Genomic DNA, 23,810 nt, shown 5'->3' on the forward strand with positions numbered 1-23,810 from the left:
CAGTTGATAACTAATGTACCCAAAAATGCATATTGAAGTGGTGACACGTGTAACCTTTGGCGCATAATCCAATGATTTTGCATCAAATTCTGGGCCAGAGTTTTTGCACATGCTGAACAAAAACGCACGGAGCGCTAACCATAACCGGGATACAACAACCCTAACGTGGCGGCACGCAACCTAGCTCGAGCACTCACTTTCCGAACTGCGACGAAAATGGACACCTCTACAGGGTCTTCCAAAGTATGGGAATGGCAAGGCAGAATGACCAGGTTCAACGACATCACCAACCATTACAAGTGGAAATGCAAACCAAATCATACAAGAGTCTGACACTAATGTACGCTATTTATCCAGACATATGCACAACGGATAGATGCGAAGTGCGTGGCACCAGAGCAACGCTAGAACACATGCTATGGGAATGCCAGGGACTAATACACGACAACGAGAGTGAGACCTCCATCGACAGCATCCGCGCGCGATCTCAGGCCGCCCTGCTGAGCTCGAACCCGGAAGACCAATTCTGGGCAGTGCAGCGTGCCAAAGAAGCCGCCGGGAAACAAGAAATCTTGGCCGTAACCTCGGCTCGTACCCCAACCCACTAACTCGCCCGACGCGAATCGTTCTGATTTGAAATAATGTTTTCTCACTAGCCATAAACAACTTCGCTGCAAAAATAAAAAAGGCGTGGATACTTGCGGAAGGAACAGGAAAACAAGCCATAGGGCCGCTTTTAAAAGCTACATAGGCCGAAAGTCGTCGAGCTCGGAAGGCAAAGTGCTCTCGCGTTGCTTCTGCTCCGGGGAGCGGCGGGATTCAATTATCGTCGGGAGCGCCTTCGGGCTTGGAAACTAAAGAAGCCGCTTTTTTCAACTCGCCGAGCGCAGATGCTGTCTCCGAGAGCTGGAGATGCTTTTGCGAGAAGCAACGCCGAGCACATTTTATTGCAACAAGGACCGGAGAAAGAGCGGTGCGCCGTATAGGAAGGAATGCCAACTGAGAAGGAAGCCTCGGGAAAAGCCGTTGAATGTAGTGATGCGTGGCTTGCGGAAGATTGGACCGACTGGCGCACTCAGCCTTCACAAAAAAATACCCGATCGCAGGGAAACCTACTTTGTGCTTCAATACAAAGCACGTGTAAGCGTAGAACCACGAAAATGATTTCAATATGCCATTTCACGTGTTCTGTTTCAGTTCTATGTTGACAAGGCTGCCTCTTAGTCTGAAAAGATTTGTTTTTATTATTTCCGGTAGACAGCTGTTAGGTGGTCACACGCACGTTTCGCCGAAACAATACCTTTGTTTGCGATGCTCGGTGAATCAGAAGGTAAGAAAGAAAGAAAGAAAGAAAGAAAGAAAGAAAGAAAGAAAGAAAGAAAGAAAGAAAGAAAGAAAGAAAGAGAAAATGAAAAAGGAAGGATGAAAGAACGGAGATAGAGAAATATAATTTGATGCACAATGCTTTGTATGTAGACTGATTCGCTGCTTGTGTGAGCGAGAAAGCAAATCGCTCTGACCCCAAATGTGAAACGGTGGCTATCCCTGATCTAAGCAGATAAGCGTATGCGCTCTCCTCTGCTGGCGGCTGGTCATGACTGAGCGGTACTGACCGCTGAGCGGTCAACACATGAGTTTACGTATACAGGGTACATTATAAAAGTAATGCGCATTTTCTGGCAAAACAGATTTATTGATCCGACCTGTACAAATGGTTAAAATTCTTCAAAATACTCTCCCCCTTCATCAACACATTTGCGAAGGCGTGTCTGCCACGCCTGGAAGGCACCCTGAAAATCTTCGACGGGAATGTTTCTCAGGAACGGTGTAACATGCTTTCGGATGTTTTCCATGGTCTCCCAATGATTTCCTTTCAGCGTCCTCTGCAGTAACGGAAAGAAAAAAAAGTTGCATGAAGCCAAGTCGGGACTGTAAGGGGGACGGGGGACCAAGGGGTGTTGCTCCGGGCCAGGAAGTTGGTAACGATGAAGGTCGTGTGGCTGGGGGCATTGTCATGGTGGAGCTTGACCGTGCATTTAATGTCAGCCCTCACGCGCGCCAGCCGGCGTTTCAATCTCTTGAGCACCTCCAGGCAAAAAGCTTAGTTGACAGTTTCTCCCTGCGGTACAAACTCAATATGGCGATTCCTGGAGCGTCAAAGAAGAACATGAGCATCGTCTCGATGAGGGACTTGCTCATTCGTGATTTCTTGGAGCAGGGGGAGGATATTGTGTGACAATCACTGCTCTTCCTGCTCGATTCTGGGACGTATTCGAATATCGCGGGTTCGTCTCCGGTTACGACAGAGTCAAGAAACTCCGGCTCATTTTGAATCAATTCCAACAATTCTTCATTGCGCAAAACTCAAAGTTAGTTCTGATCTTCCGTCAACACTTCGCCGGAAGCTTCGTGCTCACCTTGAGCATTTGCAGATCCTCGGTCCCTATCCCATGTACCGCAAATGTGGACATGTGTAGGGTGTCAGCAATTTGCTGGACGCTGAGTCGATGGTGGGACCGCAAAACTTCACGCACACTATGCACTTTTTACTTGGTTCTCGTTGTTATTGGGCGTCCAGAACGGGGTTGGTCGGCGACCTCCTCCCGGCCCTCCTTGTACGCCTTGTTCCACCTCACGGACTGTGACATTGTAATGCAGTTGTCTTTGAGGCCCTCTTGAAGCATCGAGAACGTTTCGGCTGCATTCTTTCCAACCTTCAAGTAAAATTTGATAGCATATCGGAGTTCAAGCGAATGCTCCACCGCGCCGTGTTATCCGCTCACACTGCTCAGAGTAAACTGACCACCGGCTGCATTGGCAGGGCAGAACCATCGCCACATTTCTCGACCGGTTTCACCGCGCTGCTATGGATAGTCCCGTCATAATAAAATCATGCGTATAATTTCAGAATGCGCCTTGGATGTACATACCTGGCAGGTAATCCATGGTTCCGGTGGTGAAGTGCTACCAATTAAGTTAAAGAGTGGAACAACATAGCTCGAGGCCTCCGTGCAGTTAGCAATGCTGTTCACTCTCCTCTCTAACACACAAAAGAGTGCGGCCACCCGCACTCCCCACGCGCGAACTGTCTGGCAATCGCGCGACGGTCTTTGGCCAACCGCTATTGAAACAGTGTGAGTGAACCTCTTGATTATAACTGCAGCATATGTGTGTAGTCGCCGCCGCAGCGCGCAGTTGGCCGAAGCAAGCATGCTACACTAATTATATGCGCCGTTGGCATACTCGAGTCCCTGCATGCACGCTCTGAAGCTGGCAGAAAACCTTCGAAAAAAAGCATATTCACCGTCGTGGCAAGGCAATTATGCAAACACTCCATGGTTGTAAATGTCGGCTGTTGGTAGAGGACCTCCAAAATGGGTTAGAATGTTCAGGCATTCTTCCTGCTGCATGCCCCACAGCGCTAGTTTGTTTGCTAGTGGCTTCTGTAAACGGAGATGCAGCGTTTCCCAGCATGGTTGTATGCATCTGCACGTACGCGATCAGCGTAATGATGGATCAGTGGTTTGCAATGCTCTGCCACACGTGGATTTCTTTTTTTATTGCAGCTGACGCCCCAAAACGATACAAGAACGAGAACGGACGTAGTAGTGAGGGCCCCGTTTCTATTATGACAACATATGGCTCTTCAGCCTACAATAAATTTTTTTTGCAAGATCATTCTTGCATTCCACGCCCGTCAACCACAGAGGGGCTACCATGAGTTTAGATATAAATCCGCTCCTTCCCACGAAGTACGAGAATGACGTAGACCAGTATTAACGGCAGTGCTTTCGCATAATTCCTCAGTCATATCCAGAAATTGAGAAGCGCTTAAGGCATCAAGAAAAACAGATGATCACATGATGTGACATGTGTTTCAGCATTATTCATACGTTTGCCCCTTTAACGCTAGTCTGGTTTTCAGTCCCATAGCCAGTGAGGTGACGTTGGATGTTAGAACAATTGTGACGCTAGCCTGAGTAATAAAAAGTATTTAGTAATGCGATGAACGGGGTTAGCTTGTCTACGTTCATGCTTATATTGAACTTAGTGTTACACTCATTATTTGTTACAGTGTGTTACACTTTGTGAGTTACGTTCGTTCATTAGTTCCGTCAGTGTAACACTAAGTGCAATACAATCAATAACAAAAACTAATTTCCCCAGATAACAGAAAAGCTTGTGTGCCGGGAGGTTATCCATACGAGGCAAAATGTAATGCTAAAAAATTTGCCTGCGCCGCACCGCCAGACTAATCGCTAAAAAGGAGAATGACTGAACCAATCCTCGTGTAGGTCTTGCACCGGTATCTTCCTGTAAATGATTGTGCAAACTATGCAGCTGTAAGTTTCGCTGTTCTACTGTCACTCCAAAAGCAAACGCCTTGTACAGGATCCGGGTGGTATTACTTTGGCGGTTGATTCGGACTTCGTTTACGACATAGCATCGCTACTTATCGTATGAGTCTCGTGGAATCTCGCAGCTTAAGCGGTTTTTATTTATTTGAGAAATAGTGCCAGCCTTCAGAGAAGGCCGTAGGCAGGAGTGGACAGTACATATGAAAAATTGATCAAAAATAACAAGACAAGAACACATTACACAAGGCTCGCACTACGCACTGAAAAGCAGCGAAAGACCGATAGTTTGCACATCGCTTGCATACGAACCCGTGCTACAGATATAAAAATCGTATACACGTGCATGGACGCCTGGAAGGGGTGATCGTGCTGCTCCTGCGACCATTAATTTAGAGCCTAATGGCGCGCATTCATCATCTGGCGGAGAGAGAAGGCGCTATCCTCTCATTTTTCAATCTTACACAAGGTGGTGCCATTAGAATAGGCTGAGGGGTTTCGAGCAATGTCAATGTGGAACTTTGCATTTCCGTAATACGACACAGCTCGCCATAATGCGAGACGCGCTAGGCACTGCGCACGCGCGAAAAATAAAGCCCTTAGAGCGTTCCACGTCTCGTAGAATAATCGAATGCTAATGCTGCGGCGGCATCTTCTGAGTGGAAATCAAAACACTTTCCCTGCTCGATGCCGTCCTTCTAGGCTACAGCAGCACGAACACATGCAGCTGATTTGAAAATTAACGACCCACTATCTCTAGTTTGCTGGGGAACTAGAAACGGGGCTGGGTAACAAGCAATAGGCAACTACGGTATCCATTCTGGGAACACTAGAAGAGAGGTGTTGGTAGAATGCGCAAAATGAAATCGGCTCAGAATAATTAATACCTTCAAGCGCAGTAACAGGAAGCACACCTAGAAAAGCCTTAATGGATAAACAAGAAATCAAATAGATTTCATACTCTCTGGGATCCGAGCATAGTGCAGGATGTATAATTCTTAGGTAGGGGTGAAGTGCAGTGACCATAGGCTAGTGAAGTCTACAATTTCTCTGAGTTTAAAGAGGGAAACAGTAAAATTAGCCACTCGGAAACAGGAAAACCTAGACGCAGTACGGGTAAAAGCCGCCGAATTAAGGCTGGGGCTCGCAAATAAATATGCATCTTTAGAACAAGAAGATTAAATAGCGTAGAGGTAATGAATGAAACCATGGCCAGAATGATTTGAGAAGCACTAATTGAAGAGGGAGGTAAGACGCCACGGAAACCAATAAGCTCCCCCAAGTAGGAAAAGACTCAGTAAAGAAACGACAAAGCATGAAAGTATGCAACTCAAGAGAGCTCATAGAATTCACAGAACTGTCAAATATGTTCAACAAGAGGAAAGTGAGGGATATTAAATATTATGACCTGGTAAACATTGCGGAAGCATTATACAAATGGCAATAGCATGAAATCAGTGAAGACAAAACTTGTCATACGCAAGATTTATGCACTGAAAGATAAGCAGGGTAATGTCATCAGCAATTGCAAAGGTATAGTAAAAGCAGCTGAAGAATTCTATACTCGCCACTAGAGCACCCAGAACAGCCACGCTACCTCCATTCGAAGTAGTAATGAACAGGATGCAGAGGTTCCTTCATAACTAGCGATGAAGCTAGAAAGACCTTGCAAAACACGACCCAGGGAAAGCCGGCAGGAAAAGATAAGAGTCGATTTAATCAAAGGTGGCGGAGATATCATGTTTGGAAAGCTTGAGTCCCTTTTTACGCCATGCCTCACAACTTCAAGGGCACCAGAGAGGTAGAAGGATGCCAACATTATCGTGATTCATTGAAAGGGAGGCGTTAAAAAATTGAAGAATTTTAGGCTCATTAGCTTGCTTTCAGTAAAGTACAAAATATCCACTAAGATAATTTACAATGGAATGAGGGCCACACTTCACTTTAATCAAGCAGTAGAAAAGGCTGCCTTCAGAAAGGGTTATTCTACGATGGATCACACTCATGTCGACTCCGGTAATCGAGAAAGCTGCGGAGTACAAGCAACATATGACTATATGGCTTTCATAGAGTGTGAAAAGGAATTTGATTCAATTGAAATACCGGTAGACTTAGAGGCATTGCGTAACCAAAGAATGCATGAGGCATACGTGAATATCTTGGGAAATATCCACAAAGATTCCACAGCTAAGTTGGTTCTCCGCAAGAAAAGTAGAAAATTACCTACCAGGAAATGGATAAGACAAGGAGACGAAATCCCTCCAATACTATTCACTGCATGCTTAGAATAACTATTCAAGCTATTAGACTGGGAAGGCGTAGGAGTCAGGATAAGCGGTGAAAGTATAGACAACCTTTGGTTTGTAGATGACAATGCGCTGGTTAACAATGCTGGGGATCAATTGCAACAAATGATCGAGTACCTTAATCAAGGAAGTGTACGATTAGGGTTGAATATTAATATTTAGGAGACAAGGATAATGTTCAATAGCATGGCAAGGGAAGAAGAATTCATGATCGCCAATCAGCCTCTAGGGTGTGTGCAGGAGTACGCTTACTTAGGTCAATTACTCACAGGGGACCTTGATAATGAGAAGTAAACTAACAGAAGAATAAAAGTGAGTGGAAGTTCAGATAGCAGGCATTACCAAATCCTGACATGAAGCTTACGACTGTCATTGAAAAGAATAATTAACAGCTCTTGAATTCTACCCGTGCTGACATGAGGGCACAAACTTGAAAGTTAACAAAGAAGGTCGAGAACAAGTTAACAAGGTCGAGAACATCGCGCAAAAGGTGATGGAACGGAAAATGTTAGGCGCAACGCTAAAGGGAGGAATAGAGTGGTGTAGATAAGTTAGCAAATGGTGATAACCCCATTTCTGGACATAAAAGAAAAAAGTGGAACTGGGTATGCCACGTGCAGCCACGTGCCTAGGGAAAGGAAGCGCGGTCGAGGGCGGAAGAAAATTAGGTGGGGTGATGAAGTTAGGAAATTTGCAGGCGCAAGTTAGAGTGAGCTAGCGCAAGAAAGGGGTAATTGGAGATCGCTGGGAGAAGCCTTCGTTCTGCCGAATATAATGAATATAGCCTGCTGATGATCTCTAATACTTTGTCCTTAACATCAGATGGGGCCGAGTTAGGGCTGAGTTTTTTTTTGTCAATTTGTTCGGTGCTGTCAAGATGGAGAGCAGACAGGAAGGACGAATTTGGATAGGGGCGGGTGCTATCGGCTGGCCTTGACGTTGCCATTTTCTGGTGTAATCTCGGTAACCTGTATGGTAGTCAGCATTATAACCCCAGCATGCGCAGCGTGCCTAAAGTATCACGTATCGCGGTAGACTATCACGTATCGCACAGCGTATGCCGTAAAGGTAAACTTCTCTAAGCTCACTGATCACGGTAGTATGCTTGCTGTTCTCATTTGCGTCCCTTCAGTCGCCCCACCTAATCACCCACCTTCCCGCTTTTGCTGTGTGCCGGCCTCATCACCGCCTTGCAGGAGGACATGCAAACAAATCCAGGTGATGCGAGTGAAAAACGACGCCGCGACTGTTGGGCGCGTCGTCCAAAAGGAGTACAAGACTTTGTGAGTGGGCATGCGGAAGCAAGTCTCTTGCTGAGCTAACGGTATCTGCAACGCCCACGCTAAGAAGAAGAGAGGGATTGGATCTCACTACCACCGCACTGGAAACGACACGACGCTGGGTGAGCGTAAATTGAAGTGCCTGATTAGATTCTGCGCGGTCGAAAAAAAACTAACCGTGATTGCGCACGATATTTGGCACAATTCATCACTGTCCTAGCAATGTCGTGGCGTGGAATGGGAGTATGTCCCTTTCGAAAGAAAGAGAACACGCCTTCTATGAGCGACAAAAATGATTGTATGGCCTACAATTTATCCTGGGAGCAACGACTAAATTCTTGTCTCTCAATTCTTGCAACTTTTATGTATAATTTGTGCCGAACTTTCTTGCCTGCTTCTGATTCACTGCTTGGGAATTAGGGACATGTTCTGCAAACATAACGGCTTTTTAGGCAACTTAGTGATAACGTTGTTGAAGCTTGGATGACATTAACTGGCGTTATTGGTGACGTAATAGCGAGCGTAAATCCCTCCGGTAAGATACTACATGGGACTTATAAGATCACGATGCCTCTACCGCATTTTATGACAAGTAGTATATATGCACCTTTCCTGGTCGCTACTTCTGAAGGCATGAACTAGAGGTTACTTTTCCACCGTTTGGATTCATCAAAACTGCTTTTCTGGACAAAACACAATGGTGACATCAGATATTTTAGATAATCCGGGATCCTTTCCTTCTTTCACATTCTGATCGTTGACTCGCCAGTATAGAACGTAATCTGAAGCTCTCATCAAGAAATAATATGAAAGAGGTCTAAGAACAGCTAAATTATAAAAAACAACCTAATTCCTAGCAATTCATCATCATTGATGTCCTCATTTAGTAATACTTCGCTGGAAATTAGGTGTTCTGTACAACCCCGTGGCTAACTTGTGCAGGAAAAAGTGGCCAATGTGGTTAAAAAAATTAAAAAGAAACACATTTTGCTGTTATAGCGTCTCAAACCATTAGTGGATCCTTAGAGACGGCCTAGTAAATGATTAAAGAGTAACTTTGCCATCCTGGTGTTATTTACGTGCATTGAAGGCGGAGTACAGGAGCGTTTTTGCGCGGCATACCACAGGAAGGATGCGGCCTCCATGGCTGGGAGTAGAACCCGCGAAGTTGCGCTCAGCAGGGCAATGCGAATACAGGTGAAGTTCGTTCTCTCGCTTTCTTTCAGCGACCTCCAGCAATGATTTCGTCACAAAAATGCTGTAAGTGTTGGCGTATCAGACATGCCACGTATCGGGCAGACGACCGGATAACAGAGGTCTTGCAGCGACTTTTCGCCACGCACAATGCGGCAACACGGGATCTTCTGTGGCACATATCCCCTTGGAATGTGCTAATATAGACGAGCATTGGAAGGCACTTGATGTGATGTGCTGATGTGTTGGAAAGGCATCACTCTGCAATGGAATTTCTTGATTCCTCGTGCTATCCCTATAAACAGAAAAGGTCTGAAAGCTTGGCGCGACCTCCTTGTCGACAGTTACCTCATTAGTTCCTTATAAATGGTGCTATTTGAGTGACACAATTCTTCTCTAAAGGCGACGTCATGATTATCTCGTTATGTCGTTGATATTTTGTGCGTTTTTGTGTGTTTCCCCTTTTCTATGCTCTTGTTATTAGCACAGTAACTTCCCCCCATTAGTGACTTTTTATGCAGTTTGCCTAAAACTCACTTATTTCAACTTGAGAAGAGACTACCCGTGCTTGTCATAGGTCATACGCTGATTCCGCAATAGACTTGACCTGCACAGATTTCCAGCTACTTTGCCTCATCTTCATCGTAAATTTGTATAGTGCATGCACTGTGTTTACTTTCCTCTAAAGGATCTAGGTAGCTTTTGCGTATTTCTTTTTCGTTTATTTACGTTATTCTCTTGTTTAGTGCTCTTTTGTTTGTATGTTTAGCTAGAATTTCGGGATCGGAGCTCCATAGTGGATAAACTATGTTTGCACCCGCAAATAATAAGTAACAGCGACAACGAAAACTTTCGTTGGGTTTACTGACTAGTGCCACTAGGAAAATAGTTTCATTGTACGCATGCTAATCTACCCCTTCAATGACAAGTCGGAGCTGTAGTGTTTGTACGAAATTGTAGGAATATTGCTGCGGACGAATCCTACTCTTCTCCAGCGGACAGTTTTACGCTTTGCTTTTAGGTAACAATTTATGCCCGCCAGCTCGTTCCACCAATAAATTCTGGGTTTGGGAAATGATGCCCCATATCATTTTATTTATTTATTTATTTATTTCACGTACTTTCAAGGCCCGAAGGCGTTACAGAAAGGAGTGGAGTCAAAACAAGAAGTAATGCAGTAAAAAATAAAAAATACAAACAAGTATTAACAAAAAATTTACAAAAGATATTAACAAAAGGCATTCTGAACGGCGGTTTTGAAGTTAGTAGGGTCGGTGATGAGTGCGATTGAGGCGGGAAGGCGATTCCAGTCCGTGCTTGTCCTGGGGATGAATGAGTCACTGTACCGGTTAGTACGGCACAATGGCACCCCGATTTTAAGGCTGTGGTCAGTGCGGGCAGAAATATATGACGGAGGGGTAAGAAGGGTCTCTTTTAAAAGGGGGTTCAAGTGAAAAACTTTGTGAAAAAGGGAGAGACGGGAATATTTGCGGCGTGACGAAAGATCAGGTAAGTTAAGAGTTCGTTTCATTGAAGAAATACTTGCATAGCGAGAATAATTAGATAATATAAAGCGTGCACTGCGGTTTTGAATACTTTCAAGAGAAGAAACTAATGACGACTGAGTCGGATCCCAAATGGCTGAAGCATATTCCAATTTGGAGCGAACTAAAGTTTTATAAAGGGTTAGCTTCAGGGAAGAAGGGGCAGAGCTAAAATTACGGCGTAAGTAACCAAGCATGCTATTAGCGTTTTTAGTAACATAGTCAATATGCGAGTGCCAAGAAAGGTTATTTGATATGTGAAGGCCGAGATACTTGTAAGAGCTAACTGACGTCACAGGTGCACCATTAATAAAGTAGGTGTGCGTGGCAGTGTTACGAGATATACGCATGGCCTTGCATTTATTTGAATTTAGTTGCATGCACCAATTAGAACACCACTCAATTACGCGGTTAAGGTCGTCCTGCAGCTCTTGGGAATCTGAAGGGTTAGTAATTTTACGGTAGAGAACACAGTCATCCGCGAAAAGCTTTATGGAAGAGGAAAGAACGCAATTCGGAAGATCGTTAATATAGATTAGAAAGAGAAGTGGACCCAGGACTGACCCTTGAGGAACACCTGCTGGTACGTTAGAAAACCGAGAATTACAGTTATTAGCGTTTACAAACTGCCTCCTGTTAGAAAGAAAGTTTTTTATCCACTCGAGTACATTTGCGTCCATGTTAAGTTGAGACAGCTTAAGCAGAAGTAAATCATGGGTCACAGAGTCAAAGGCCTTCGGAAAATCAAGAAATACGCAGTCAATGTCGGTACCTAGATCAGAAATTGCAAAGAGATCATTAGTAAATGTTAAGAGCTGTGTTTCACAGGAAAAGAACTTACGGAAACCATGTTGACAGGGGTTGAAAAAGGAGTTTGATTCTAAAAACTCAGCCAAATGTGAATATATTATATGCTCAAGAATTTTACATGAAATACTAGTTAGTGAGATAGGCCTGTAATTGCTGGGTAAGTGTGTGTTACCTGATTTATGAACTGGAATCACCTTTCCCACGCACCAGTCGTTTGGAAGAACAGACTGCTGTAATGACTGAGTGAAAATGTGTGACAAGATAACAGCAGAAAATACATCAGTACACTTCAAGATTTTTGAGTTCAGGCAGTCTGGGCCGACAGAGGAGGACGTTTTTTGATTGTTTATTAGGCAGCTAACACCAACCCAGTCAATAGAGATTGGATCCATGGGCGAAAAACCAGAATTGGATAAAAGCGGTAATCCACGTGACATTGTGGTAACATGTGAAGAGAACACATCATTAAATACATTACAGCATTCTTCAGGAGCAACAGGTTGATCGTTTGGGTATGTTAATTGGATTATTTTGCTTGGAGTACCGTTAACTATGGTCCAGAATTTACGAGGATTAGTTTGCAAGATGGACGGAAGGGTAACAGAATAAAAATGCTGTTTCGCACTAGCGGCGGCTGTGTTGTAGTCACTTTCAGTGAGGTAGTAAGCGGACCAAGCAACGTCACTGCATGAAGCTTTTGCGCGACGAAACAACCGCTTTTTTTTGTTACGTAGTCGCTTCAGAAAGGGGTTGAACCAAGGGGACCGTGGCTTGCAAGAGACTGTTCTTTGCGGTACGAAACGTTCGATTAATGACAACAATTTATTTTTGAAAATGCACCAGTTTTCTTCAACACAGCGCTGATCGCAATTAGCGATGTAAGAAGCTGCGAAATTTTCCATTTCAGTGGTAATGGAAGCCAAGTCGGCTTTGCTGTAATCGCGGATCACCTTCGTAGTTTTCTTTACAGGAGCCCGTGTATTGATATGAAAAGTGAGTGCAAGGTGATCACTTACGCCTTTTATGTAAAGAATTGGGGAAACTGTGTCAGGGTTTGTAGTGAGAATCAGATCTAGTATGTTAGATGAGGAGGCAGACACGCGCGTTGGTTTCAGTACAAGCTGGGTGAAGTGGAAAGCCAAACAAGTGTTTATAAACTGGGTACTCTGAGAAGACTGGGACGTTGCCGTGTCGTTACGCCAAATGATATCGGGGAAGTTGAAGTCACCAAGAAGAAAAAGGGGAGCGTTAGGGTATCTGACAATTAATTTGTTCAATGCGTCGTGAAGGTCATCGCAAAATGACGTCGAAGCAGTAGGAGGGCGATAGCATGTGCAAAAAATAACATCTCTGTTGTCGAGTACAACGCGCACGCAAACAAGTTCAAGTGGCGTTTCTATGGAAACTGAGCTCGATGTGAGCGTTTCAGTAACCGCAATCAAGACACCTCCACCTGATCGCACACCACGATCGCAGCGATAACATGAATACAGTTTTTCACAATCAAAAATTTCGCTATTTTTTATCCGAGCCGAGAGCCATGTTTCAGTGAGACATACTATGTCAGCATCGCATGAATCAATCAGCGAGGACACCGCAGCACGTTTATTTAGTAGACTTCGCACGTTAGTGACAAAAACAGATATGGTGTTATTAGATTGCGCATGTGCTAGCTATGTCGAACCATTTGCTTCGATAGCTTGACGCGACCGAACAGAAGAGCGTGCTGCACGTGGCATGCTGACTTCGCATACATTGTCAGTGGTAGAACAGTAAACGTAGCACTTCTTGTTCAAAAATAACTTATTTAGCCGTATTGAGTATGTCTGTCCTGATGCCTTAGCAAAATCAAGCAGCTTTTTCCTAGACTGGCGCGTTGCTCGGCAGAAATCTTCGCCCACAGATACCCCGGTGGATTTGAAATTAGATTTTAGTGCCAGAATTTTATCCTTTAGTTTTGAGCAAGAAAATTTCATTATAATCGGGCGAGTCTTATTAGCAGTATACGAGCCAAGTCGGTGGGCTCTACATACCATATTCTCGGGGACCTCAAACTTAAGATGATGAGACAAAAATTCACACACCAATTTTTCAGACTGTGCCCATGTTTCTGAGGGAGAGTCAGAAATACCATAAAATATTAAGTTATCCCGGCGGGAGCGATCTTCCAGATCATCGAGACGTGTCAGGAGGGAGGCATTTTCAGTTTTAACGGCGTGAGCTACAACTGCAGGTATGTCAGCTGACGACGGGTTAAGCTCAAGTGATTCAACAAGCGATTCAACTGTCGTTAATCTAGTGGTTAAATCGGAAACTTGATTAGTTAATTGAGCTTGCTTTTCCTTTAATTCGGCGAGACCACTCATTACCTCTGTGTGTCGTGAATCTATTTTTGCTGAAAGGGCAGAAATGGCTGCAAGAAGTTCTTTGTACTGCGCGTCAGTTGCGGGTCCCGGATTAAGTTCAACGTCACCAGATAGGATGAGTAGCCTTGCAACAAACGCACATTCACACAGTGAGGCAAAAAATACACTTGGGCACGGGAAAAGCAGCAGACAGACGTTACTCGTACGTTTAGAGTAAAGAGACGGAGCTTCACAGACCTGCATGAAGAAGCAAAAAGGGTTTAGCGGCGACTGCATGGTTGCCGCTATCCCGTGCCCACTGAAAGTGGCCGGACGAAGGCAGCTGCTTAAGTAGAGCCAAAAGGGAGATGTCGCTCCTGGCGGCTGTGAATCCGTGTGCAAAGGTATGAAGATGGCGCCCTGGATTACTTGCTGGCACCAAAGATCTTGACTTGCGTCAGATAGCAGGACTGGCAATGGTGTCGGTGAGTCATTATAGATGAGCACTGGTGAAACCGCACATGCGCAGGTCGAGGGATACAGCCATACTCCAAGGAGCACGATGAACTGCATGAAGAAGCAAAAAGGGTTTAGCGGCGACTGCATGGTTGCCGCTATCCCGTGCCCACTTTGCTGTCTGCATTTCCTAGTCTACAGTTCCATTGCCTTGTTGTAAAGACTGAAGAGAACATTATTCTAGATCGCTACGTACATGCGATTTGACAACTCCCAGCTATCATCTTTTCCAACCTTCGTGTTGAATATCAAGACTAAACCATACATTTGTTTCCTTTAACGACACCTTTACGTGGGAAAAATGGCCAAGAAGGAGCCATGTTGAGCTGAAGCTCAACATGGCTTCCGGAAATCATTTTCGTGTGAAACGTAGCTCATATCATTTACTCATAAACTGCACCGCACCCTTGATCGTTCTTCGTTAGCTGACTCTATTTACTTAGGTTTTTCTAAAGCATTCGACAAGGTCTCCCACATACTTCTTTTTCATAAACTAAGTCAACTTAATATTGATAGTAGTCTTTATTGTGGATCAAAGATTTCCTTTCAAATCGTTCCCAATTTGTCGTAGCCAATGAACTTTCCTCTAACCAACGTGCTGTTCAATCTGGGGTCCCACAAGGATTCGTATTAGGCCCCCTCCTTTTTCTCATTTTTATTACCGACCTTCCCTCTTTAGTTTCTTCTAATACTCGTATTTTCGCTGACGACTGCGTTATTTTACGTGAAATAGTTACTGATAACGATGCTAACATTCTCCAGTGAGATTTAAATTCTATATCTAACTGGTGCAATACTTGGCTAATGGAATTAAATATTAACAAGTGTAAAGTGATGCGTATCTCTCGCGCATCCAGTAGTACTGTTCCATATTGCCTAAGCAACTCTCCTTTAGCCGCGGTTTCCTCCTATAAGTATTTGGGCGTTCATATCACTTCTAATCTAAGTTGATCTCTGCATATTGAGAAGAAAATTAACAATGCTAACCGCATGTTAGGTTACTTACGCCATAACTTTTCTGCAGCCCCTTCGTCTTTAAAGCTCTTATTATATAAAACACTCATTCGATCTAAATTAGAATACGCCACTCCAGTCTGGGATCCAAGCATTAACAATTTGGTTGCGTCACTAGAAATGGTGCAAAATCGCTCTACTCGCTTCATTTGTTCCTGTTATAACCACACTGCTAGTATAACTTCTATGAAATCTGATATATCTCTTCCATTCCTAGCATCCCACCGAAAAAATTTTCGCTTGAACTTTTTCCATCGGCTTTACTATCACCCTACCCTCCGTCACGAATTCATTCTTCAGCCACATTATATATCTAGCCGTGCGGACCATCGCTTTAAGGTTGGTATCGAGCCATGTCATACTAAAACCTTTCTTTAATCTTTTTTACCTCGAACTTCACAAGATTGAAATTAGCTTTCTTCCGACATTGTTTCCATTAATGATAATACCCGATTTAAATATGCCTTAGCTAACATTGTATAATTAGGATTTACCATACCTTACCATGATTTACGATATTATGTTTATTATGTTCATTATTATTTTGTTATTATGCACTGTGTTTATTCTCTACCCACTCCCCTCTGTAATGCTTCGGCCCTGAGGGTAAATAAATAAAAAGGAAAGATATTTCGGAAGTTCAATGTACTTTTTTAAAGTAAGAAGTTGTCCTTTAAACGTCTAATTGACAGTGCGTGAGTCCATAAATATAGTGGTATCGTAAAAATTACGTATGAACACTTCTTCGTAGTAAGACAAATTCTGAAGTATCAATGAACTTACCCACATTGTATATATTAATTTTCACGACAAACCAATGCTGTAATGACTAGTGGATACAGGAGAAAGACGCTTGAGGTTACATATAGTGGCGTAATGTCTCTTGAATGTTTTGTTTTATCACAATCCAGACCGACAGATAATTTTGTTAAGTGCTCATTTCAAATTGCACCCATATTTTCAATTAGTTTCCCATCATGGAAGCTTTCCCCTGTCATATTAAGTACTTTGGTTATTCTAAGACACACACATCCCTTCAAATATTACAATTTTTTTTATAGGGAAGCCAAGGGGTAAAAGACCCAAATGAAAACAGACAAGGGGCCTAGGAGGATGAAGGATATCAAGTAGTTGACATTTTATTATAGAAGGAGCGAGACAAGAGCAAGAGGTGGCGAAAGGCAGGATCCTCAATAAACGACACATAAAACCCCCCACTGGATGACTAAGATCAGTGAGAAAGTTAGTGAGCAAATATGCGAGAGGAAATGTGAGGTTTCAGTCTTGCGATAAGGCACAGTCGGAAAACTAATTGCGCCGGCATGCAAAACGACCTGACGAAAGTGCTTCAAGACGCACGGTATAGAGGTCGGAGAATTTTCTAGGACGCGTATGCGCCATATTTCTCAATACCCCCCCCCCTCTACTTACCCTCCCTCTCCCCCACCTACTCAAGCCCTCGATGGCTCACTCAATCACTCACGCACAGTACCGCGCGTACACACATAGATGCGCACAAAAGCTCGCAGATTCATTCAAGGCAAGACTCAAAAAGAAAGACAAAAATGTCGGCAGGAATAATAAATCAAAAACCAATATAAAATAGAGCCTAAGAGACTTGTCATTGAAGGATGCTTCGAATTCGTTGCTTAGCTCTCATTAGGCTGGAGAGGAACGCTACTCCTGAGCCCCTTCTGAGTGAATATAAGTGAAATGTTTCTTGCTGTTATTCATAGTGAAGCGACTCCAGAGTATTCGACGTACTTCTCTGAATCCGTCTTCGCGGCTTGTCCGTTCCCTGCAATTGCCGCGTTTTAAAACGTCTTTTTGTTTTGCTCCGTTGCGCATAATAAGTGGTTGTTAGATTGGTTTTGACAAGGTCATAAGTTACCGCGCTGAGTGGGACATAATTCTAAATTATCTGCTTTCAGGTTCACCTGCAGATGCAGCATTTGAGAAGATGCATCTAGTAGCGAACTGAAACGAGGCGCTTTCTAGGAAGGCCTTGCTTATGCCGAGAGTGTTTCTCAATGAGATTTATAGGTCTTTAAAAAAACGCTGCGACCAAGTTGGCGTTAGTTAAGTCATGACTGCATGCTTTGCTGCATTTGTTTGAGTCGAAGTTTGTGGAAGGAAAGATTCCGAGTAAGAAAAGAATAAGCTGTTAGCAGGCGCGTTCAGAGCAGCTCGAACCCAAAAATAAATGACACACAAGAAGATGCTGCTTCTAAAAGGCATTATTTTCAGAAATAGCAGCTTAATATCATTCTGCAACTCTGCACTTATCCTTCCGTCAATGCAATGAAGCAAACCGAAAGGTTCTCCTCCTGTTAAGGTTCCTGCCCTTGTCATCTCATTTCTGTATTTGTCTGTCTTTCTTTTCTCGTTATTGAACACGAACGACATAAACAAGTAGACGACGAAACAAACAAGATGTTCAATAAAATTTTCGCACGTTTTACCACTTGTACTTCAATTGCAAGATGCTGGGAAATTAGAATCAATGTACCCGAAACCTTTCGCATAGTGAGCCTAAACAAAAAGCACCAGCCGACTGCAACATAAACTTACGCACAATTGCTGCGGACTTAATCATGACATAGTGAAGGTCATCGACATCACACTATCTATGGCAGCCACATATATAGTAAACCACGTCCACCTCGCTGATTTGGAGAATATAGAGCAATCTGAGATTTCTGTTCTTTGGGAACAGCTTTACGCATTCGTTGATTTTCCCGCTGCTGATTCAAAGGCCTATAGCCTGAGAGCAACGAGGGCGTCATTCACACTCCAAAAAGTCCGGAGTGAAGATAAGCTCCTCCACAATGTCGCGAACATGTCCAAAATGTCCTCGGCAACTCACCCGTGAGTGAAAAATGATGCGCCAGCGCCATTTAAACCCCGGCAGCCTCACTCGCAAAGCGTAAACCGATACACGCGGGAAGAGTGGATAAGAAAGGACGGATACAGGGACAGGGGAATGGATAAATATGGGCTATGTTAGCACGATTCGGGCGCGACACTATGGCGTTGCAACTTCGCAGCCACCGTCTTCTCCTTGGTTGGGAAGGGTGCGTGTCAGCCGGTCTCTTCTATGCGGTGCATGCATACATTTCTGCCCCTTGCTATAAATTTTACGAAGTGCTGCTCTCGGTATACCCACCTACATGGAGCTCGAGAACGAAGGAAGAGGTCGGTAGTGACTGGAAGAGAGGAAGTACTGTAATAGAGAACAGAAAGAGAAATGAAACCATTGTCCAGTTAGGATATCTGGATCGCTCCTTTAGAGAAAGGCGAGGCAGTGTGATACGATGCTGAACAAAGAAGTAAATACGCCGCCTGGCTGGAAAAGAAATTCGGAATTGTAATATAGACGACAAGGTACATGTGGCTGATGAGACGATGACTCGTAATCTTAACTTCAATGCTGAAGAGGGGGAATCGATGCGCGATTAAACTTATTGCCACTTTAAGGCAACTTCCACAGGCGCGTGACGGAGAATGCGACAATGGTCTCACCAATCGAAATCAAGAAACAAAAGGACAAGAGCGACGAGTATAGGCACAGTGACAGCAGTCGGTGGTGCCATCTATAGTTTGCTCTACAGTTTTGTTTACGTTAGCATTTAAATAATTATTTATGCCGCTACGCCAAATTTCCGACAAACTATTTGTACGTCCTTGTGTGACGATGTATGACACGTGGCTGGGGGCTGCCAATTAAATTCGAAATGTCCCGTCCGAGGAAGCTGCATGAGCTCAATCTCCAGTTTATTTTGCTTACCACATCGAATTCGCGAAAAGCAGGTGGCTGCCGCAGAGTATTTTCCGTGGCGCATTTACTCCTATCCGAATCCATCTTTCGAAATTAAGACACTTTTCAAACGAAGGTTTTACGTGCTCCCATTTCATGCTCGAAAGTGGGGCAACAGCATTCGCTGGGACATCGACGCCGGCTGGCGATACAGCGGGCTCTGGTTGAACCGAACAAATAAATTAATTGAAAAGCAACGTATAACGGCATCGATCCAATTTCACCGAGCAAAGCATCGTCTTGTCCCATCAAACATCATTGCTTTTATTGTTACATAGAGTTGGGAAAACTTACACAGGATTGGTGGAGAGATTGATCGAGAGTAATCATCTACTTCGAGAATCCGCATGAAGGAGTTGTTTCTTCGCCTAGGGTGGGCAACTGCCTTAGTCCAGAAAGCCGTTGGCAATCACTGTTTTCTATGCCTGGTTCACCAGCTTGCGCTGCTCTTCCGGATCCCAGGCTGCCAGTGAAGCGCGCCACGATTTTTTACTGTTCCCTTCCGCTTCGTCCTGGTATTCTTGTGGCATCCACTTGGTTGTAGGCTACTGTGTAGCGTGGACACTACAAAGAACCATGTAGCACAGATATGTCCGGCACTGTGCAATAGCGGCAGGAGCATTATAAGTGGGTGGCCTGCACCATGTGCATTATAATGTTGTGCACGCAAGTGTTGGAGGAGTTTTTTGAAAAGTTAGGACTGCTGGCGGTAGGCTTCTCTCGTGCACAGCGAATGAGCTCGAAGCCGTTGTGAGCGCTAAGGTCTGCTGCTGTTGTGAACCCAAAACTGAATTGGAATGCAACGTGTAACGGCCTCGATGAAGTTCCGGCGAGCAATGTACGTTAATTTAATCATTCACTGTAAGTAATAATGGGCATTATCGCTTTATACGACAACTTTTCCTTTTACACAACATCAAATTTGCACAGCGTCAGTGAAATTGCACAGCATGGGTAATTTGAACGCCAACGTTGCAATAGGTAATGCAGAATATCGTTTAAATTTATGTGCTATACAAAACGAAATAAACACGTTCTGTATTTGCCGCGTACGGAAACGTGAACGAAATTGCGAGACTATACTTCTAGCAGTGGTGCGGCAAGTGCCTTTTGGTTCCGTAGCCGTCGCTTCATAACCGAGAGAAAACGTGCCCACGAGCATATACGCCCACTGGCGTTCCTGCAGAGCTGCTTTGTGTATGCACAAGTCTGAACGGAACAGACAGTAAGTGTCAAGTGAACACTGTCTAATATTTCGCTGGATGCTCACTAACGTTCACAGTTTCCTGTCGGTCTCATCTCGCGCACTACCGAGGCGCGCGATGCCTCCACCACCACTGGAAGCGCTTCTCGTGAAGCCAGCGCAGGGTGCTTCGTCAATATCGTTTGCCAGTCAGCGTTGTAAGATGCCCAGCAGCATCATTTGCCTTGCATGCGACGTCGCGCCAGCACGTCGCAACCGCGTGTAGTAAGAACACCGTCCGAGGCGTTCGTGCGCACAACGCTAAACCTTGCTAATCGCTGTCGATGACTTGCACTCCAAGAGAAACTGGCATTCCTTTTTTTTATTTTTACATTTGCCGGTCGAAGAGTATAATGTGCACTCTTCGTACCACTGCCGGCTTTGCATGTTTTGGCCCTCCAAGTTCTTCGCTTTTTCTTAGTGTGCTTGCTCCAGATATTTGAGCTATGTCACAATTTTGTAATCATCCGCAACGTAAACGGGGATTTCAAAGCGTTAACTACATAACTAATGTTACGGTGCCCATCCAAAGATAGTGTTAAGGCGTTGCCTGTCAATTGTTGGGACTGTGTTCCAAATACAAGTGGGGACGACACGTTGGCGCGACGCCGCAGACAAGGCCACTGCTGCTGGACAGAAGCCGCGCCCTCACAGCTACCGGGCATCTCACAACGCTGGATTGAGGTGGTGCCGTGCTTCTTTGGTCCCTGTTGTTGCTTGTATGATGTTTTATTTTCGTAACGTTGACGCACAGGCAGAGGCCTCTAGTACCCTATACAAGTTGTTTTTTCCAGGAACCTTACGCTGGCTTGACGTGGGACGTCGCCAATGGCGGTCTATAGATATCACGCACTTCGACAGTGCACGAGATGAGACCGACGAGAGGCCGCCGGCGTTAGACAGCACGCCATGAAGTATTAGCTAACGTTAGCTTGACGTTTACTGTCCGTTCCAGCTAAAGTCCTTAGGTTTTTTCGCTTTTTTTTCTAGAGTGGCACGTGCCCAACGCTTATGCCAGCCGCGCAAGGCAAAACGCTGTGCTTCCTCCGGCTCCGAACGGCGGGTATTGCACCACCTAGTGATAGAACTAAAAGGCATGTTGCCATTCCGAGGAGTTCTCATTGTGGCAATGACCGATAAACTTTGTGATGTAGGGGAAAAAATAATTGGATGGGAACCACGCCTGCAGCTTGACCAATAATAGTGATTTTGAATGATCCGGCACGAACGAGGCAAGCAGCTCTGTGGATCCAAAGACACCGTCTTGCGATGTATTTCAGTGCTACTGGTGCACTAAACGAGATATTTGAAAATATAGGTGGTATTGCTTTTGTTGCATTTGTATATGGGACTCTTTCGTGTCATTGTCTGTAATATGTCAACTCATTAGGGTTGATTCTTAAGCACCATATTCAGCTATCAGTGGTTGCAGCACACGGTGTCTACCAAATTGAAACGCGACTCACGGCCTAGCGCACACAGACATTGTGTACGCAATGATGTATTTACTGTGTTGCACACCCACTAAGGCTCTGCCGGCTCAGCGCACGTTTTATTGCTGTGAAAATTACGGGTATTGAGGCACGTTCACGTCGTCTTGTTGTCTTGGTATTGACGGCGCAAGCGCGGCACGTGTTTAGAAGGCAAGAAGGTCACCAAAGAGGCGAGAGACGCGCACTCCGTTTTGCCGCAATAAATGACGAAGTCTAGGAGACGCGCATATAAACTTTGCTCAGTCGGTTCGGCAGCAGAGCCACGGCAGCGTCGAGCCTCTCGCTTCTGGCATGAGCATTGTGGGCACAGACGCTAGCCTTTCTGCTGTGACGCTGTGACGCATAACATCCCGTGGTGCATAGAATGGTTTAAGCACCACGGTCTCGGGTACCAATGAAGTACGGTGCCTGCAACGCTGGAGGCGGCGCTGCTTATCACGCCAACGTTGCGAGAACAAAAAAAAAATGGCTGTGGCTTAGCTAACGTTGCGAGAACAAAAAAAAAACTGGCTGTGGCTTAGCTAAGGTTAAGCCCAGGATGCGAAGCATACTAGCCTTTATTTTAACGCGACAGCGTTAAGGAGCTCGTGTCGCAGAAAAGCCGGTGTCGTCGGCGTCGGCTCAGGCGTGCGGCGCTTGCTCAGGCGCACATTTCGTTGTCGCGCCGAACGCTGCGTTGCTCGACGCTCATCGCGTCCGATGCGGGGCGCGTAGTCGCTGCGCCGTAGCAAAGCCACCTAGAAACAGTCTCTGTAGCACGCCGCAACCTTCGCTTCTCATTCCAACGAGCAGCTCTGTCTCCAGGAGGCATCTCACCTCGTGAGTGTCTAGCAGAGGCAAGCGCAACTGCTTATATACCACCGCGACGCCGTGAGCGACGGCGCGAGTTGGAGCCCCGTTTCTCCTCTGTCGTGACGTCACGGTGTCAGGTGGTCCGCCTTGAAGGCGATGCTGCGAGCGACGGCGCGAGTTGGAGCCCCGTTTCTCCTCAGTCGTGACGTCACGGTGTCACGTGGCATTGAAGGCGACACCGCCGCGCCTGAGGAGCTGGGTTGAGCTCTCGAGCGACGGCGCGAGTTGGAGGAGCGTTTCTCCTCTGTCGTGACGTCACGATGTCACGTGGTATTGATGGCGACACCGCCGCGCCTGAGGAGCTGGGTTGAGCTCTAGTAATATGCTTCGCATAAAAAAAATACTGCCAGTGTGCTGTTCATGGCTTGAGTGCTAGACGCGCCAGCACATCTCCCCTTGTATTCTGAGAACGCCGTCTCGGATGCTTCAGAGCTACGCTAATTCTTGCTATTACTTTCAATGATCCATTCTTCAGGCGAAACTGCTCAAATTTTTTATGCCGTCTCACATGTTAGGTGCCCACGTTTCTGCACTCTCAGCGTGTCGAAACCCATAGCGCGTATTTCAGTCTCTTAACGAGTAGCAAGCAATCTTATTGCATGGACACTTAAACCGAAGCTTTCTTTCTTTAGCCTTAGAGGATATGAAGTGGCTGCTGCTGGGTCGATTCTGCCACCCTGGATATGTTTTTGCATGTGCGGGGTCTTCCAGGTAACTCGTGACAAGGAGTGAAAAATTATGAAGGTCCTACGCACGCATTGAGATCTATGAAGCAAGGCTTTCGTGCAGTGTGAAATAACTAATAGTTTTGTACCGCTTCATCTTTCGCATCTTGTTTTGGTGCCTAGCAGCTACTTACCTGCCTGGATAGTCAGCGACATCGGAAATCCTGACCATGCAACCTATGTGATCTACGCGACGTAAGATCTTGCGGTATCCCGGATCGGCCCAGTTTTCATCACAGCATTTCTTGGCTCAGCCAAGTTTACTCTTAACTATCTCCAGGACCAGGGCACCTTTCTCGGCAAGACGGAGACCGAT

At 45.2% G+C, this 23,810-nt stretch overlaps 1 protein-coding gene across 18 annotated transcripts in view; it reads right to left on the minus strand.

The window, feature by feature from the left end:
- The window catches only part of LOC135909142 (roundabout homolog 2-like), a 402,696-nt gene that overhangs the window by 241,042 nt on the left and 137,844 nt on the right, over positions 1 to 23,810 (minus strand). For 2 of the 18 annotated variants that reach the window (XM_070536953.1, XM_065440974.1), the window contains exon 1: positions 14,093 to 14,450. The exons of 15 other annotated variants lie outside the window; for them this stretch is intronic. The gene's annotated coding sequence lies outside the window, so the exon portion shown is untranslated. Of the gene's footprint in view, positions 1 to 14,092; positions 14,451 to 23,810 lie in introns of those variants that run through there. One more of the 18 variants, XM_065440964.2, reaches the window with a different exon arrangement.

The sequence above is a fragment of the Dermacentor albipictus genome, chromosome 4 (assembly GCF_038994185.2).
Source record: "Dermacentor albipictus isolate Rhodes 1998 colony chromosome 4, USDA_Dalb.pri_finalv2, whole genome shotgun sequence".
Classification (NCBI taxonomy): domain Eukaryota; kingdom Metazoa; phylum Arthropoda; class Arachnida; order Ixodida; family Ixodidae; genus Dermacentor; species Dermacentor albipictus.